The sequence below is a fragment of the Prionailurus viverrinus genome, chromosome D1 (assembly GCF_022837055.1).
Source record: "Prionailurus viverrinus isolate Anna chromosome D1, UM_Priviv_1.0, whole genome shotgun sequence".
Taxonomy (NCBI): domain Eukaryota; kingdom Metazoa; phylum Chordata; class Mammalia; order Carnivora; family Felidae; genus Prionailurus; species Prionailurus viverrinus.
This window is the reverse complement of record NC_062570.1, coordinates 26,908,002-26,914,001: the sequence shown is the minus strand read 5'-3', so window position 1 is coordinate 26,914,001 and position 6,000 is coordinate 26,908,002. Positions and strand designations below refer to the sequence as shown.

Sequence of the window (6,000 nt, the reverse complement as noted above, 5' to 3'; positions counted from 1 at the left end):
TTCCACATATGAGTGAAATCATATGGTATTTGTCTTTCTCTGACAAACTTATTTTGCTTAGCATAATACTCTCTAACTCCATCCATGTCATTGCAAATGGCAAGATATTCTTTTTTATGGCTGAGTAATATTCTATTGCATCTCTCTCTCTCTCTCTCTCTCTCTCTCTCTCTGTATTCCACTTCTTCTGTATCCATTCATCGGTCAATGGACATTTGGGCTCTTTCCATAATTTGGTTTTTGTTGATAGTGCTGCTATAAACATTGGGGTGCATGTACCTCTTCAGATCTGTATTTTTGTATCCTTTGGGTTAATGCCTAGTAGCGCAATTGCTGAATTGTAGGGTAGTTCTATTTTTAACTTCTTGAAGAACCTCCTTACTGTTTTCCAGAGTGGGTGCTCAGTTTGCATTCCCACCAGCGGTGTAAGAGGGTTCCCCTTTCTCCACATCCTTGTCAACATCTGTTGTTTCCTGTGTTGTGAATTTTAATGGCTGCCTTCCCCCCTCTGCCCTTCCCCCATTATTCTAGTCTCAGCTCAAACGTTAGTATTTTAGAAAAGACATTTTTGACACTCTATTTAAATTGTCAGCATTTCCCTCTCCTTTGCTTTTTCCTGCTTTAGTTTCTTCACAGCACTTATCATTGCCTGGAATTATCTTGTTAATTTTCTTCTGATGCCTCTACTACATACAGTACATATTCAATAAATACATGCCAAAAGGGGTGAATTTTACTGAGTGTAAATTTAAAATTAAAAATTTATATGAAATGCAGAGTCCTGAGTTTCACTCAAGGCCTTCTGAATAAAAAAAATCTCTGGGGTGGTGTCTCCCTTTAATATGTGTGCACTCTAAAGTTTCAGATCATTTCTCCAAGTCTGTGAGGGTAACTGGTGCTTTGCAGTCCAGATGGCCCCATTCCTCATGGCAACTTCCTCTTTTGGATTCCTCGGTGTTATTTCTGGTCAGCAGACCTCAGTTGGGACCATTGTAATCCATTAAGGGGCATGTAATGTCAAATCTCAAAATGGGGAAAGTTTTCTCTAGAGGTCAAGAGATAAAAAAGCGGACCTGTCGAGTCTCTGGCATTGTTTGTCTGCTTACAGCACTAAAGGGGAACACTGGAGTGACTCTTTTAACCAATACAATCTTTGTTAAGGCAACTGCTTCCAAGTGTCTGTCCACTGAAGAGTTACTAGCATCCGCCTTATCAGGCCCCAGATTACGCTTTCTTCTCAATTAAATTCAAGTGTTTAAGGATCGCTGAATTCTAAATCCAGCGTGACCTCCATCTCTGTGGAGGAACAAGACATGGTCTAGTCATGGTCTACCTTACAAGGTAATCAACTGTCTTGAAGCTTGAAAAACACTATGTTCTTCTTTCCACTTTGTTTCCAGTTTTTTTTTTTTCGTTTTTGTTTTTAATAAACGAAACAGTGAGGAGGACATTGCTGAATGAATTTTACAGATTCCGCTCCCCACCAGTGGGTGTTTTCCAGTCTCAAGTCTTTTGCTTAGTTGTGCTTTCTTCCCCTTCTTGGTTAGCCAATTAGTTTAGCAGTTTTGTATGTCTTATCGTCATTAACACCCTCTATTCGTTTGAGTTCCAGCGTGGGAGGTACTTTTACATGTAAATCTGTCTTCAGAACAATGTAGCAAGGTAGATGTCTTGGAAGGGAACACTCCCTGAAGGTTCCAAGGTTCAAAGTTTTTTTCGAGATTTAGTTGCCATTCTTATTCAGGGTGTGTAACGAGGGCTGGGCGTCTTGCTCCAAAGCTTGGGCTCATTTCTGTGCACTTGGCTGCCCTTTAGGGAGGCAATTTTAAGGGATGGTAGGATGTGGAAGCCTGAGGTTAAGAAATGAGTGATTGAGTTGCCGGTCATCAGTGTTGGATAATATTTCGTGTTTCTGAAAATAATTTCCTTTTTCAGAATGCGAAAGGGTAAAGGAGAGATGCAGTGAGGGGCTCCAGGGTTGGGCAAGGACTGAGCAAAGACGCAGTCGCGCGGTCAGAGGTGGTGGCGCCATCAGCCCCAGGAGGAGCGGCGCTCGGGTCGCGCTGCACTCCGGGAGGCTAGAGCCCGAGGCCCAGGAAGGCGCTTGACCACCGGTCGAGGCCCGCGCCGCCTTCGGCGTAGGCGCGTAGCATCCGTACAGCTGAGCCTCCGCAGGCAGGTCGGCTTCAGGTGCAAAACTGTGTGAGGGCGCCAAGCAGGAGCACGCCCGTAAGCCGGCGGCGCGCTCCCCCCGCCACATCCCCTAGTGCGGCTGCTCAGCACACCGAGCACCTCGGGTGCGGAGGGCTGGCTCGGCCCCGAAGAGCACTCCAACCCGTCTAATCCGGCCACCGAGGTTGAACGTTTCCCCACCTCCGCGGCCACGGGACCCTCAGGGCCGGCTTGACCCTGAATCCTAAGAGTCGGCTTTTCTGATTGGCTGAGAGTACAAACGCAAGCGAGCGCTGACTGAGACCCGCTCTTTGATTGGGTTTTAAATGAACAGCAGAGCACGAAATAAAGAGGCCTTCAGTCATTGGGCCATTGTGTGAATCTCCTTTTGGCTTTCTCTGCCGCCTGAATAAGCGTCTCAGGATCTTCGTCATGAGTCTTAAATCTGGGCCTGTCAGTTCGCCCCAGCATTACTCGTCTCTAAGCAGGGCATGGGGTTTACGGAGTTCAACCAATCATATGACGTCGAGATCAGGTTGCCAGGCAGATTATGCTAATAAGGCCCCGCCTTTTATGCTGCTCCCACTCTGCGGCGGGAAGAACCACCTGGAGGTGGCGGGGGGGGTTTGATTTCCATCACCCCTAGGGAGAGAGGATCGGGGACCCGCTGATCTTCCAGCTCCCCTCACCCAACGTCGTGTAAGTACCTAAAGGATTAAGGGAACCGGATAAGCCAGCGTCCAGAGTACCCCATCGACTGGGAGGGTGTTTCGTCTTTGCTTAGTCCCACCCAAAATGGCGCCAAGCTCTTTCCGCGTCTCAGAGCCCGGCCGGGGCCAACCGACCGCGGACCCGGGTGGGGGGGGAAACTGATGGTGGTGGTGGGGGGGAGAAATCCCGGCGGCACCGCCCGATGGTACAGTCCAGCCCGGGCTGGGACAAGGCACCTCACTCGGGGTGGGGGGTCAAACCATCTGCACCTTCTAAGGGGAAAGGGGCAAAACCCCCTAAAGGAGCCCCTCCTGGCGCTGCGTTCAGCGATGGCTTCGGCGCCTCTTGGCCCCTGCCTTCCCCGCGCGCAGCCTCCCCTCTGCGACCCCCGAGTGGCTCGCACGCTCCGCCGGCCGCGCGCACCTCTCCTCCCCTGCCCGCGTTGGTTGGGCCGGGACGGCAGTTGGGCGCCCTGCGCGCTCCTGCGGCGGCGGTTGGGCCGGCGCTCGGGGTGCGGCGGCCGCTCGGGGTGCGGCGGGCGGTCTCCGCCGGCCCGATACCCGGGGGGCGGCGCGGGGGGGGCGGCGCGGTCCGGGCCTCGGGGCCAAGCGGGCGGTCGGCCCGCGTGATGGAGGGCTCCCGCGGCTGGGGCGCCCCGCTTTGTCTCGTGAGGCCGCGCCACCCACCTGCCATTGATTGCCGGTCCCCCCCAGTCCCACATTTACAAGCTGGCGTCGCCGGGACCCGGGGAGGCCGGGCTTGGAGGGGCGTGGGGATGGCACGTTTGGGCCAGTCTCGGTAAACAGCGTCCCGGGGTGGGCAGGGCGCAGGCCGAGGTCAACCTGCGCCGGGTGTTGCGTGCAAAGGCGTGAGCCCGAGGCCCTTTGCGAGCGGGTTGGTTGTGTGTAGTTCCAGCCGGTCATCAGCTTTCCTTAAGCATTTCTAAGTCCGCAGCCAGGTGTTAGGTACTCTACCAAGTAAGATGAAAACGCGGCGCTGTTGAATTTTGTGTGCGGGCGTGTTTAGCCTTGTTTGGAGGATTTGTTGGATTTCAATTTTCAAACAGTGTTTGTGTACATTTAAGCACAAGGAGGGCTGCTGGTGGTGCTGTCATCGAGGATTTAGTGTGCGACGAGTCCCACCCAGCTCAGCCCTGTGCCTAAGTCTGCGCCATCGTCTGTTCAAATCTTGTCCCCCCAAATTCTTGGTCCTCAACAGTACTTACCTTCATTAAAAACCAAAAGAATCACTCGTGACTGTACTGTGGCCTCTGCCCGACCCAGTCCTTTGTCATCACTCCACCTTTTGCAGTAAGCTCTTTGAAGGCAGGAAGGTACACTGTGTTGGGTGCTCTTCTCCGCACTCCACACCCACTCCCCCCCCACCTCAGTAGTTTGCACCTTCAGGAACCATACTTCTATGTTGCCGTCCAATTCAGAAAACAAAATTGCCTTTGTTGGGGGCAAAGCCCTGTTTCAAGCAGTGTTGATTCAAACTGGTATATTTAGAAAGTTACTTCTACGTTTACTTTTTTCGTGAATTGAGGTGAACTTGACAAATGAGCCGTTTTAAAGCGAACAATTTAGTCGTCGGTCTACATTTTAAAATTTTCGACCAAGACATTTTTCCCACCTTGAGACTCCTTAAGAGGAATCAATTAAGATTGATTTATTCCTTGAGCATTAAACTGCTTTCTGTTTTTCTAAGTGAAGCATTTTTTAGTTTTCTAATGTTTTGCAGCACAAGTATTAATGTGTGCATCTGTATTGTACGCGTGAATATAATCAAGATTCTACTACAGACAAGGCATGGGCCCCGAATGCTTTCTTCTTCTTTTTTTTTTTTTTTTTTAAATTTTTTTTTTTTTCAACGTTTATTTATTTTTGGGACAGAGAGAGACAGAGCATGAACGGGGGAGGGGCAGAGAGAGAGGGAGACACAGAATCGGAAACAGGCTCCAGGCTCTGAGCCATCAGCCCAGAGCCTGACGCGGGGCTCGAACTCCCGGACCGCGAGATCGTGACCTGGCTGAAGTCGGACGCTTAACCGACTGCGCCACCCAGGCGCCCCCGGAATGCTTTCTTCTTAGATTACCGTGGTATAAGGGATACCCTGTCAATCCAGTATAATCCTGTTGATTGGCACTGCCTCAGATTCCACCTGTCTAAATTTTTTCTCCCTAGTTTTAACAATAATACGTGATCATTGTAGAAAATGCAGAAAACCTAGGAACAGTATAAAATAACAACTAAAAGTAAAATTACCAGAGATAATCCCTGCTGCTATTTTTAGTGTGCTCCAAATCTTTTGTGTGTGTGTATGAAACATTTTTACAAACTTGGCATCGCATATGTGGTTTTTGTATCTAGTTTCCGTTGTTTTAATGTAGATTGGTACCCTGAGGACTTCACTGATGATTTGCCACTTGCAGTTTTCCCCATTACTTGAAGGGGCATCATGAAATCCTCTGAACTGCAAGAATTACAGCGTTTGATTTCTTTTACTTTTTACAAACGTATCCTGATGGGATGAGTTTCTGTATAACAAGCAGAATTGATCAGAGTTGAGAAATACTGAGCTGTCACTTTGGTTTGCTTAATTTTACCTTTTAAGCACTGGTCAACACATCGTAACTACATACTTTGATTTGGTAAAAGCGATAAATGGTGAAACTCTTGTTTGCAATGTTTGAATGGTTTAGTGAGAGTATGTTTTAAAATTGAATGCTGATGTACTTTGACCTATTACCACATAAAATACATAATCTCCGACCCTACTTCTTGCCCAGAGAGTGGAGACACACCCTGTCCAGCAATTTATATGTGTTTTTACAGGCAGAATTTACTGATTATTGTCTAAATTTATCATAAGTACTTCAATAGATTAGCAAATAAGAATTTGATCTGGTGTCTAGATCTTAAGACCCAGTGAGTTAAGAAAAAGGAAATGGGGGCTCCAGGGTGCCTTAGTCCGATGCGGCTCAGTTCTGGGGGTCCAGCCCTGCCTCAGGCTCTCTGCTGTCAGCTCAGAGCTGGGTTCAGATCCTCTGTCCCCCTCTCTCTCTGCCCCTCCCCCATTTGCTCTCTCTCTCTCTCTCTCTCTCTCTCTCTGAAAAAT

The 6,000-nt window shown here is 49.0% G+C and overlaps 1 protein-coding gene across 4 annotated transcripts in view; it reads left to right on the top strand.

Moving 5' to 3' along the window:
• The first annotated feature begins 2,673 nt into the window (after positions 1–2,673).
• Positions 2,674–6,000, top strand: part of PRDM10 (PR/SET domain 10) — a 98,956-nt gene continuing 95,629 nt past the window's right edge. For all 4 annotated transcript variants that reach the window (XM_047878933.1, XM_047878932.1, XM_047878930.1 and 1 more), the window contains exon 1: positions 2,674–2,871. The gene's annotated coding sequence lies outside the window, so the exon portion shown is untranslated. The remainder of the gene's footprint in view (positions 2,872–6,000) is intronic.